At 41.6% G+C, this 13,350-nt stretch overlaps 1 protein-coding gene across 3 annotated transcripts in view; it reads left to right on the top strand.

Annotated features, from left to right (window-relative positions):
* The window catches only part of LARP4B (La ribonucleoprotein 4B), a 75,742-nt gene that overhangs the window by 11,494 nt on the left and 50,898 nt on the right, over positions 1-13,350 (top strand). The gene's annotated exons all lie outside the window — the stretch shown is intronic.

Below are 13,350 nucleotides of genomic sequence, written 5' to 3' on the forward strand. Positions count from 1 at the left end.
AAGCTTATTTGCGAGGAAGGGATTAAAAATGTGTTTGCAGGTTTCGGGTTTGGGCAGCTGGGTAGATGATACGCTACTGTCTTTCCTGGAGGTCAAAGGATTGTCAGTTTTTGTTGTTTTTTTGGGGGGGGGGGGAATCTTCAAACAGTTGATTTTCAGGAGTTTGTAGGTGAAAACATTCACCAGATACTTGCTCAGATGCCCTGAGAGTTAGCATTGCTGTTGACTGAAGCCGGGAAAGGCTGAGCCCCCGACAGCAGGGGTGACGCACCTGGTGGAGCCAGCTGCCTGTGGGCAGCAGAGTGCTGGGCCGGGCTCTCCTTGCTCTTTCTCTGTCTTCCTTCCAGTTGGCTTGTTTACTTACAGAAGCCACTTCAGTCTTCCCCCCAGCTTGTTCAGGGCAGTTGTACTTACTAGTGCAGTTACATGATTTAACTGATGCAAACTGATAAAAATAGTGCAAAAACAGTTACTCATAGGAAAACTAGTCTGAAAACTTTGGAGTGTCTCAATAAAAACAAATCGCCAAGGAAACTGCTGTTGAATTAGGTAGATGGATAGGACAACTGTTAAAAATTGGGGAATAATCATTCTAGAAGCATTGTGCCGTTCAAATTTTTTTCCAGATTATTTTTTAAGTATCTAAGTTGCACTTTAAAGAAAGAAAGTGAAAGTCTTAGGTAATTCATTAGGATGTGGTTTAGATGAGAAGGAAAGAAAAGAACGTCTAATAGATTGACTCAGTCTGAGAAAAAGGCCCAGGTGATGAATATATACAAGTTAAAATGGTTCAGGATTCAGGGATCTGGTGTTAGAATTGTCTCTCACACTTTTGCAGTTAGTTACAGTCATGTGGGAGGAGAGGGCTTTTACTGTGCTTAGTGGGGAGGAAGCGCATCCAGGGAAGGTAGCAGGAGCAGTGGAAAAGCAAGGAGGTGAGGAAAGGAGCACCTGGTCCATCTAGCATCGGTGGGCGTGGGCAACAGCCGTCCTGGGAGAAGCGGTGACCTTGGAGAGGCGGCACCCTGCCCAGAAGCCCCCAGCCCGTGGTTTTGTGCTTCTCTGTCCTTTTCTCTCCTCCAGACTCCCTCCCTTGCAGTGTCTTTGGAGACAGCAACAGTGATGGGGGAAGAGGTTGGAGAAAAGGAAAAGAGCAGGGAATGGGACCCAGACCATAAGGTAAAGACCCATGCTCCTCCAGTGAACAGGTGGTTTTTCCCTCCAGACCTCCTTTGTTGTAGAAACTGCTGAGAAAAATTCATTCGTTTTCTTTTTTTTAATACAATTTTTAAAAGCTACTTTCCATTTACAGTTATTACAAAATATTGACTGTATTCCCTGTGTAGTACAGTCCATCCTTGAGCCCATCTTACACCCGGTAGTTCGTGCCTCTCCCCGCTGGTAACCACTAGTTTGTTCCCTACATCTGTGAGTCCGCTTCTTTATTACTATATTCATTAGTTGGATCGGTCTGTATTATCATTTGCAAATATTTTTTCCCATTTAATAGGTTGTCTTTTACAAGACCAGTGCTCTAACCCCTGAGCTATAGGGCCTTATGGATACCCGCTCGCCAATAGGTTGTCTTTTAATTTTGTTGCTGGTTTCCTTTGCTGTGCAGAAGTGTTTAAGTTTAATTAGGTCCCATTTGTTAGTTTTTGCTTTTATTTCTTTTATTTTTGCTGTGATTTATACTGGAGCATGTTCTGCCTATGTTTTCCTCTAGTTTTATAGTATTCAGTCTTATATTTAGGTCTTTAATCCACTTTGAATTTATTTTTGTATGGGTTGTTAGAGAATGTTCTAATTTCATTCTTTGGCATGTGGCTGTCCTGTTTTCCCAGCACCACTTATTGAAGAGACTGTCTTTTCTCCATTGTGTGTTCTTGCCTGCTTTGTTGTAGATGAGTTGACCATAAGTGCTTGGGTTTGTTTCTGGTCTCTGTTCTGTTCCATTGATCTGTGTCTGTTCTGATTACTGTAGATTTGTAGTATAGTCTGAAGTTGGGGAGCATGATTCCTCCACCTCTGTTCTTCTTTCTCAGGATTGAAAAACACTCATTTTCATGAAGCTTTAAAAAATTGTCTTAGGTTCAGGCTGTATTTGTGTTCCTTGCCTTGACTTACGAAGTCTGGTTTTCAAGAGCTGTGTAAGATTATAACTGTTATGGAAAATTATCCTTTTACCACAGTGCTAAGAAATATATGTATCTGTTAGGAATACTAAATTCAAGACAGGAAAGATGCACATTAACGTAGATCTTGAGATGAGGCATGTGTTACCACCATTTATGAAGGTGTTAAATGGCTTGTAATTTTTCAGGAAGTTGAATTGCATGTTCAGATAACAAGACTTCAGGGGTGACCTGTAGGACTGTCGTAAGGGCTTGAGGAAGACAAGTTGCCCTGTATGTCCCAGCCACCGGTTGTATCAGGCAGCTGTTGACCACTTCACAGCTCTGCAGACCCTGTGGAATTTCTCCACGACTCGCTGAACTTTACTGTCCTCCCTTTGGAGAATCATGACACGTTTAAAATGTTCTTGCTTTGTTTTGATTTATTGGTTAGTTGATTAATGTAGATCAGAAGTGCCTTTCCCCACAGCAAAGCTTTTCTTTTAATTTAACATACTTGAGATCTACATGTTGGTAGTGCTGTAAGAAATTGGTCTGGGGGAGGAGGGTACAGCTCAGTGGTAGAGAGCATGCATGAGGTCCTGGGTTCAATCCCCAGTACCTCCATTAAAAATAAATAAATCAATCAATAAACCTAATTACCTTCCCCTCAAAAAAAATTAAAAGAAATTGATCTATTACAGGGTGAAGAAGTGAAAATAGTCTATCAGTATCAGGTGTACAGTTTTTTCCCCCTAATTTGTACATTTATGTCTAGTTCCAGGACTTTAGCAATTTTACCACCTCTTGCTCTGATTCTTTGGTGTCTTCCTGGGAATAAGCAAGTCTCAGTTTGAGCAGCACAGGGTTGAAGCAGCTCCAAAATGCTCTCCAGCTCTGACATTCTGTCTTTTAAAATGTTGAGTTCTAAGTTTGCTCACCACCATTCCATCTTACTTTTAAGTATTATACTCTTTCAGCTGAGAAACTGTCATCATGTGATCATAAATTGGAAAGCACAACAGAACATGGTGACGGTCCTTGAAGAAATGCAAGATTCTTGAGAAGGGTGAGATGAAGAGAGGCTTTCTTAAAAAGAGTTGAAGAAACGTGCTGTCTAGAGTTCAGTTTTGAAAAGGACTTCCGGGTCTCTTGAAAGACACCTTTGTGGTCTGGACTCTGACTGTTGGTGGTGCGGTGTTTACTAATGGCTATTAGTGGCCATCGGCATTCTTTGTTTTCACATGTAAATGAGGGAAAGTGAAGATTTGTATGGAGAGTAACAGTGATTTCAAGATAGTGATCACGTGTTCAAAATGAAATTAACAAAGCTGTGTAGTTTTTTAAAAAACTACATGCATGCAGTTCCCTAAAGTAAAAGTAATTTATGAAAGATACTGAATGATGCAGTTCTGCTCTGTCCAGAAGGTGATAGGACACCTGAAAAGCCAGCAGTGAGGTGATTTTCTCCTGCTTTGGACTGTAGATACATTGTGCTTTCCATCAGCAAGGTTGGTGTGTGGCTAAGGAGAGAGGGACTCAGACAGAGTGCCTTGCAGCAGGTTCACAGAGCGGTCGGGAAAGGACTTGGGGGTGGAAGTGAGAGACCTGAGGGGGCAAGAAGGGCCTGGGCGGGCTCCCAGCACGGCAGATTGCTCGCTGGGCCAGGCACTGTGGGCTGGCATTTCCACCTGGGGAGCCTTTCTCACCGGAAAAGATGGTGACAGACAAATGAACGTCAGAATACATTCAAAACAGGCTGGACTCAGGACCATTGGCTTTTCAACTATGAAACTGAACCTCTTTGTTAAAACAAAAATATCTCTTGATCTGTCTTACTCCTTCCATAGTAGGTTGAGCGGTGTAGATGTGCTGTGTCGTGTCCTGCGTGGGCTGCAGGTGGGGCCCCAGCCCTTGCCCCGGGTTCAGAAGGACACGCGGATTCCAGAGCTTGCACTTTTCATCTGCTTCTCCCTCGGGTGGAAAAGTGTGTGGCTGTTTCAGGAGAGGACCTTCTGTTGGAGAAGGAATGGCTCGTGATAGGAGCAAGAAATCATGCTTTGAGGCCAGAGAGGCTGTATCTCTAAGGATGTGATTCCCTGCCTCTACTTGGCACTTACTTTTACAGGCATGTTTACAGGATAACCAACCGTTATCACATGCAGAGCAAGAGATAGGATTTTTTGATCTTCTTCACATTGCTTCACTTGTTTCAAATATTTGATTTAGGATTCTTTATAACCAAGTATTGGAGTTGGTTGTTTGGAGTTTGTCAGAGATTTAGTGGATTAAACACTTTTCTCCTAGCCAGAGGGTTAATGAGATGATCTTAAATTCTCTGTTTTGTTTTGTATTGTATTTTAATAAGAATCCTAGCAAAATAATCTTTTCAAATAATTGTCTGCTCCAGGACAAGATAATATATCATAAACCAATTATAAGTTTTAAAGCTGGAAGGGACCTTTTTGATTTTTTGTGTGGAATCAAAGTTCTAAATTGAAAGCAAATAGTGGGAAAATTGTAAATGTAACTTTTGGGGTATACTCCTCATGTCTATACTTCTCCACTCCTGTTTGGCTAAGAAATAAGTTTTTGTGTGTTATGTCTGATTTTACACCCTCCCTACGAGCCAAACCAGCCAAACTATGAAAAAGAGTTACCTTTTCCTACTGTTGTCTTTTTCAGTAGAACTACAGGTATACATATATAAAAGGAAATTTTAAATATTAATCTCGGTTAATTGACAGCATCTGCTTAAGAATCCGTGTTTCCATACTGGCTGCCAGTTTAAATGTGTAATTAAACAACACTTGACGAGATTGGGTTGCTTTCTGTCGCTCATCAGTGTCTTTGGGTGACATTACTGTGAGAAGACTCCTTGGGAAGAATGAACTGTCGTAGAGATACTAACTCTTAAACCAGTGCGCTGCAGACACTCCTGCCATTCAGGCCTCTCAATTCAGCTGTGTGTATCATCTGTGCAAGGTGCTGTGTAGGTATGTAACTAATCTGCCCTGAAGTACTCACAAAGTATTCTGCCACGAGACTGCATTTTAGATACTGCAGAGTGATGACAACAGCTGCAAGATAAACAGTATAACCCAGCCAGCAGCGCGGGGCAGATAAGTGAGGAGCTGTGATCCCTACACCTCTCTGTTAAAGTTGGGCATATTGAGTTCATAAAACAAAGTTACTGTCATTTACATATGTCCTTCCAGTCCCAAGTGCTGTGATTGTGCTTTAATGATTAGATTTGACTATTTTTGTCTTTTCTAATGAGTTTATTTAGTTTCAAAATCTGGTGGTAAAATCTCTTTCTACAAAGTATGTTTAGACATTGAAAGTAACAAAATTTGACTTTTCTAATTGACTTTCAGAGGCGATCATATACTACTTAAGACAATCTCTGGAGTTATTAATAGCCCAGTTCCCATGTTTAGGTAAAACTGTTTACTTTTCTAGTTGAATATTTGCTGGGTTTTTTGTGGGGCGGCAGGGGCATAAAATGATCCCAGTGGTTATGCTGGGTTCTTAGAACACACGTCTATCTGATAGCATCTTACACTGTCCGTCTCCTTTGCTCATGCTCTGTTCCTTAACCCATCATTCCTAATCACAGGCAGTGTTCGAAGAGACCTTAGCATATGTGGATGCAAATGCAGAAAGAATACGTAGACAGGAGGGTGATGAAACCACATGGATTTGAGTGTTACTGACAAAGGGAGCCCTGGGGTAGTTGTAACATATCATTTCTGGAATATAGATTTCTGTTGTGTCTGATACATGAGAAGAAACACGTGGATACTTGGGATAGTAGAGAAACTCAGGACAGTAGGGGAGAGGCTCACATGGTCATTGCTGTAAAGAGCGGTGATGCTGTGGAGCATGAAGGAAGGAGAAGAGAAGGGCTGTCGGAAGGCTGTCTTCAAGAGGGAGGGGCATCGCAGTCCCCGAGAATAGGATGCAAAGAAAGGCCCAGAAGTATTGAAGGGTTTGAGTACAGAGCAAGGGGGAGGGGAGCAGTTTGTCCAGACTTCCTTACTGCAGAATAGTGCTTTTAGATTCAGAAAAGAGGCTTTGTGTTTGGTACTCATACAGTGGAATCTCACCTTATGTGAAATGTAAATGTTTTAAGGGTAAACTCATAAGGCAGAAATTATCTGTACAGTTGAAAATTCCCCAGCAAAATGCAGTGTATCATCTCTACACACCACAAGTGTTTATTCTGACACTGAATCAGATCACCGTTTCTGTTGTGAAGAAAGGTGAAATATTTGGCTTATATTTAAGCACTGTGATTTTTTTTAATGCCCGAATCATAATCTGCACATTGGTGCAAAATAAGTATTATCAAAGAGAAGAGGAACAAAGACCAAGGAAGGAAACAAAGGTAGGTACTTCTTGGGTTGTGTCCCAGGGGGCGTCTGCCAGCTGGCGTGACTAATAGGGTGAGTTGCCTGCAGCGCTGAAGCTCCCTTCAAGCACGTGGCGTTGAATAGCAGAATTTGCATGTGCGTGCGGTCCAGCTCACTGGGCTTACTGTGGCCTTGGCTCAGTGTCCTCTGAACTCGGTTTCCCAGCCTGCTGGGTGGGCAGGAGACCTAACTAACAGAACTGAGGTTGACTTAGTACCACGTAAAGCACGGAGACTACTTGCACAGCAGAGACCCGAGTGCTGACTCTTTCCCTCTCTAGATTTCTGATCCATAGACAAACCATCCATGTTTCCACATCACCTCTTTATACCAAGAGAAGTAATTTCATGCTGTTTGGGAGAATGATATCTTTCTTTTGACTATTTTAGAAATTATCAAATTCTCAAACTGTGATTCTGTCACTGCGATTTGAAAATCTGCTGAGGTGTGCCAGGCACGTGTATGAAAATGAGGCTCTTGACCTCTAACAGCTTACTGTTTGAGCTGTTTCCACTTAGGGGCTGTTATAAATAACGTCTGCTATGAATACTTATGTCTAAGCTTTGGTGGGGATGTATGTGTGCAGTTCTCTGGGGCATGACCTGGGACTGGAGTTGCTGAGTCATACGGTAACACATTCTGAGGCTGTTTACCGCATGGCTGTGCCACGTTACATCCGCACCAGCAGTGCAGGGAGAGTCCCATTTCTGCTTTTCCCGCCAGCACTTGTTACTGTCCGTAGCAGCAATGTGGCCATCCTGCTGAGCGTGACGTGGTGGCCCATGCCTTGATTTGCATTTCCCTGATGAGTGAGTGTTGATGCTGAGCATCTTTCCCCTGCCTGCTGGCTGCTTGTATGTCTTTGGGGAAATGCCAGTTCAATCTCTTTGTGCCCCCCGTTATTTTGTTGTTGTTGTTCCACTGTGTTTTAGGAATTCTTTATTCTAGATGTATGTCCCTTATCAGATAATTTGCAAATATTTTCTCCCATTCCGCATATTAATCTTTTCACTTTCTTGATGGTGTGCTTTGAGCCACAAAAGTTCTAAATTTTGATGAATACCAATTTATTTTTTGTTTTTGCTTGTGCTTTTGGTGTCCTAAGATACCATTGCCTAGTCAAAGCTCACGAGGAGTTACTCCTGTGTTTTCATCTGAGTTTTACAGTTTTAGCCCTTACATTGAGGTGAGTGACCCATTTTGAGTTAATTTTTATATGTGGAGCGAGTTAGGGGAACAGCTGCATTCTTTTGCATGTGGATATTCAGTTGTCCTAACACCATTTGTTGAAAGGAGTTTTTTTGCCCCATTGGATGCTCTTGGCACCCTTCAAAAATCAGCTGACCGTAAGGATAGGTGTTTACTTCTGGATTCTCATTTCTTTTCCATTGGTTTGTGTGTCTGTCTTTTGGTCAGCACCACACTGTCTTGATTGCTGTAGCTTTGTGGTAAGTTCTGAAATCTGAAGTTCTGAAGTGTCCATCCTTCAACTTTGTTCTTTCGAGGAGTGTTTTGGCTACTGTGGATCTCTTACATTTCCATAGGAATTTTAGGATCAGTTCATCCATTTTTGCAAAAAAAGGCAGATGAGATTTTGATAGGGAATGCATTGCTGCTTCTGTTGATCAACTTGGGGAGAGTGTTGGCCATCAACATTGCAGATTGCTAAGAACTTTTGTTCATATGGCTTATTTCTATCTATATTTGTATTAAAAGTTAAGACTTAAAAATTAAAAATATTTTTCTTTAATAATAACAGCAAACCCATTACATGTAATATAAATAACATCTCCTGTGAAAAAATAGCAGTCTTTTCCAAAAACAAAAAGTAATTTAATGAGGAAAGTGGCATTGTTTTATATTTTTGTAAAGCTCCTTAGCGACTGATTTAATAGAATCTCAGCTGGCATCTCATCTGCTTCTGCACTTGCTCTGTTAGTAATGTATTACTGTGGTTGAAGTGCAGGAGGGAAACTTGGCCTCTCACACATGCGTGGTCAGAAGAGTGAGGAAGTTTTGATAGTCTTTTCCTGTAACCTTGAACTTTAGTCATGCACCAGAACTCCATTGCACAACTGTGAGGAGAAAGTAAGGGTCAGCATTCATTGTGTCCACCTCGTGGCCCCAGGTAAGGCCTCTGGGACGCCTGATGGAGCCCAGACCACACTTTGAGACCGTTTCATAGGACAAGCCTGACCATGCGGTTTCTTGAGATGACGTGGTGACTGAATGGCAGTTTCATTAGCTGTGTGGACAGACTGCTGGGTCAGTACCTGCTCTCCCTGCTGGAGAGACTCCTTTCCGCCCTGAAGGATTCGGTGGCGGTTTGGTAAATGTGGAGTCAGCAGGCTGATGAGGCCTGTGGAGTACGTGTGATTATACAAATGAGTTATTCCAAAAATTGTGAAACAAAGTAGGACACTATCCCCGAGTTGCAGTGCTCGGTCACACACTGTTCAGTCATCTGAATATTTCCTCTTGTTTTTGTTTTTAAATATTCACAAAGTTATGTGTATTTTAAGAGCGTAGTTGTAACTAGTACATGTAGCAGTCTGTAGTTCTGTAGCCTGCTCGTCTTCAGTCCGTGTTGCCTTTGTGAGTGTTATGAACAGTTGTGATGTATTGCGTTGTTTTTGCTTTCCTGTAGTTAATTGTTTCTGTTTCCCCTTTTGGGGGCTGCAGCTGACACTGTTCACAAATGGTTTACACACTGCCGTGTTGCTTCATTAGCACAGATTTTAAATAGAAGTAAGTGTGTGGCAAGTTTCAGGTGCGTACAGAGACTATCCCAGTTGAAGTTTTCTTTTTAACTTTTATTCTGGACGTTGTAACCACAGAGCAGAAAGGGCAGTGCAGCGGTCCTCAGTGCTCGGCACCCGTCCGCCTGCTGCACTCTTGTATTGCTGCTTCTCTTCCCTTAAACTTACCCAAAAAAGCTATTGACGTATTTTAAAGCAAATTCCAGATGTACAATTTCACCTGTAGTCTTTTAGTTTGTATCTTTTACAAATAAGACATTTAAAAATAAACAGGCACAGCACCTTGACTGCACTCAACCAAGTTAAGCATCGTCCTGTAATACCTCTTATCACCTAGGCAACATTCAAGTTTTCCTGTCAGAAATGTCATTTTAGACTTAATTTATTTGAATTGAGATCCAGATACAGTTCTCAAATTACATAAGGTTATTTTGGTTAAAGCTTTTGCATTGTGTAGCAATAAAAATCTCCATATTTTTCATGTCTTAGGTTTGCTGTAGAAATGAGGGCCTGTGTGTAGAATGCCCCACATCTCAAGTTTAGCTGCTGGCTTTTTGTTGGCATTATTTGACACAATTTTTGTCCCTGAATTTTCTTTAAATTGGAAATTGAATCTAGAGGTTTGATTAAATACAAGTTTGTTGGGGTTTTTAGACAAGAACACTTCATAGATGATGCTCTTGGTCCCATTAAGAAGCGTGATACTTACTGAGTAGTTGCAGATAAGATTGAAAAGTAGCCGCCGTCTGTCCGATCCAAGCATTATAAAAATATAAAGCTCCCTGTCAGCTCTTCCTCTATTTTCAGCAACATCAATTATCATTACCTTTGTCATTTCATTAGATGTTGCAACACCTCGATTTTCTAATTCTGTCGTTGACTCAGCTTTTAATTGTGGTTCCTGTATAGTGAACAATGTGTCCTGATGGTTATGCCAGAATAGTCGAGGGAAGGCAGGCTGAGGCTTGTTTCCCTGTGCAAATCTTCAGGAAAAGAGTGGATATCATCCCTGCCTCTGGGGTGCCTGGTGTGGCAGTGGTGCTTGGACCGTCCTGGATTTCTGTGTGTTTGTATCCATTCATTCTTTGTGCCCCTCATGTTGTTGACTTTGGCTGTCAGTTCCTTCCTTGTTGCTCCTGTCACGTGCTGACAGGCGTCTTCGATAATTTCCTCGTTTTCATGAAAATGTGTTCCAGGTCTATCTCAAATGAGCAGCACTCTGCAACATAACTAACCGGCAGTCTCAGAAAGTAAATGAAAGATGAGCAAGGATGAGGAGCTGTCACAGTTGGAGGAGGCTAGAGAGAAGTGACTGCAAGATTGGGTCCTGGAGTAGAAAGGGGACAGAAGTGGAGAAACTAGTAAAAGCCAGAGAGAATGTACACAGTTGACTCTTGAACAGCGCAGCGGTCAGGGGCACTGACACCCTCGCAGTCAAAAATCCACATATAACTTCACATTCAGCCCCCCATTTCCCCAGTTCCACGTCTGTGGATTAGCCAGCTGCGGGTCCTGTAGTCCAGTAGAAGGTTTTTATTGAAAAAATCTGCATATAAGTGGACCCACGCAGTTTAAACCCATGTTGTTCGAGGGTCAACTGTAGTTTAAAAAGTTAACATTTTCAGTTTTTAAAAAAGATCATATAGATCTTACTCAGCTTATTTGATTTTATGTTTGTATCTCCTTTTATGCTGCAAATCTGAGTATGGAATATTAATGTAATTCTTACTGTGTCCTATTATAGTGTGTATATGTGTGTGTATAATATGTAAGGTAGTTTCAAAATAATACCAACACTTACCCCAAGAGCACGTCTACTGAGTGCATTTTAAGATTTCTTGGTGAATTTTTAGGATTTCTGTATGCAAATACTGTTTTGAAATCACTTAGAATAACTCTCTGGATATGTATGCCACCAACTTGGTGAACAGTTAAGTTTATTTGAGGTTGATTTATAATTTTAAGGGTTGCTTTGAGTGTCCAAAAAGACCTGAATGTTTAATTATGAAACAAACATTTCTGGTATGTGTGATAATTGTTTACAAACAGAACTAGGAGAACTACACTCTCCCAGGTATTTAATAAGATTAATAGAACTTCTAGGCATAGTTTTGACAGATGAGATTAATGGTGTACTGCCGGCAGAGAGACCACTAGGTAGGAGGGAGTACTCTCTGATTTCGTTTCTCTGCTTTTTCACATGGAGAGAGATGAAATCAGGTCGGGAAGACGACTCCTTTTGCCCAGTTCATGACAGCTTTGTGAAGCCTGCCTCTGAACACTATTAGGTTGTCAGTTACCAGGCCTTAAGCCACTAAGGACTCTGCTTTGATAGTAGGTCTGTCCTGTGTGTGTTTCTCTTCACACCCTAGAGACCTACTTTTTGGCCATGCAATAGTTTGTTTAGTTTTAAGTCTTAAAGTAGTTTTGGTTTCTTTAACAATAATGAAAAAGTTATTGTTATTTGTTGAAAATGTTTTCAGTACCTGCGTTGGCATGTTCTCAGTCTCATTTTAGATTCAGACATTCCAGATAAAGTCTAATTGTGATACTTTGTGTCTTTGTACTGCTTGCTTAATGAGGTGAGTATCTCCTCATCCTCCACAACAGAAAGCAACCCCTTGTGTTGGCAACCTTTCCAGCTGTAGGACTTTTAAAGTGTGTGTGTGGGGGGGGGTCAGTAATTAAGAGATGTGGTGTGGTGTGGTGTAAAGATTACTTTTTTAGGGGTAGGATGCGTGGGTCAGATCAGGACACGGTTCCATTGTGCTGAGAGACAGCCGTGCTGCCTTTTTAACTTTTTATTATGGGACATTTCACACATACACAAGGTGGCAGGATCGTCTTGGGAACCTCCGGACCCTCTCCCAGGAGGAACAGTTGTGAGCCCCCATGTCTCTGCCCCACGTAGTCGGGGGAAGTCCCAGACATAGTGTTGTTGCCCCTGTAGATGTTTCAGTGTGCATCTCTAAAAGGTAGATAGTCTCTTTTTTTTTATTGAACATAACCACATCATTTTCATACCTAAGAAACTACAGGTGTTGTTTAATACCACCAAATATCCTGTTACTGTTACTTCGCTGATTGTCTTCTTTCAGTGTATGGGAGTCAGATAAAGTCGTATTAACAAAACAGAGCCAGAATTTGGCCATGTGTGTGTCTTGCGTCCTTTTGTGTTGAAGAAGCCGGGCTCCTTGTCTGTGAGGTGCTGACATCACAGAGCCGGGTGGCATTGCTCTGTGCTCACGTTTGCTGCGTCTGTCCTGAGATCACATCCTGGGGTTGTCGTTTGTGTTGCGAGGCTGCTTCCTGTCTGGTGGTGGTGCTCTTCCCATGGCGAGGTGCATGATTTCTCACTGTCTGGGAAATGAGTAGTGTGTGTAAGTGAAGGACTCTTGTGGCTGATTTTTCTGCCTTTTGGCTATCATATCTGGTTTTCAAACTTTTTTTTTTGATAATCTTAAAAATCAGAAGTTAATAGTGGTAAAAGCGTCTACACTGCCTTCTGTGACTCGTCAGTCTGGGTGCCAGTTTACATCTTTGTTTTCTGGATTTGATGGTTTTGGAAGAATTGATAATCAGTTTTTACAGTTTAGCCCATTACAGATTATTACAGTTGAATGTATTTGCCATTCATTCTACACTGTGGAAAACGCTGATCTCTGTGAAACTGATTCTATTTGTTTCAGGCATTTTTTTCTCCATTGTTTACAGTTCTGTACTTGTCTTACAGCATTTAAGTGACTTTGTGCTTTGATTGATGATACATTTGGCAACAGAATGAGATCACCTTTGATCATCAGATTACTCCATTATCAATGGTTTTAAGAATTTATCATAAGCAGATTATTGAGAATAGGGAGTTTTTAGAAACTAAAAACCCACATGAGACCAAAACCGTTAGCTTTCAGGTTTCTTTATTTGGCACTTGGATACTATGTGTTTTCATAAGAGCCTGGAAAGATACCTGGGCTAAATCTACTTCTTTGTCTTGTGAAGCAGTGTAGCTTGCAGTGAAAGGAGGGAAGCCCTGAAGCCAGACCTAGACAGACGTCTGAGAAT

This window comes from Vicugna pacos, chromosome 35 (assembly GCF_048564905.1).
Source record: "Vicugna pacos chromosome 35, VicPac4, whole genome shotgun sequence".
Taxonomy (NCBI): Eukaryota; Metazoa; Chordata; class Mammalia; order Artiodactyla; family Camelidae; genus Vicugna; species Vicugna pacos.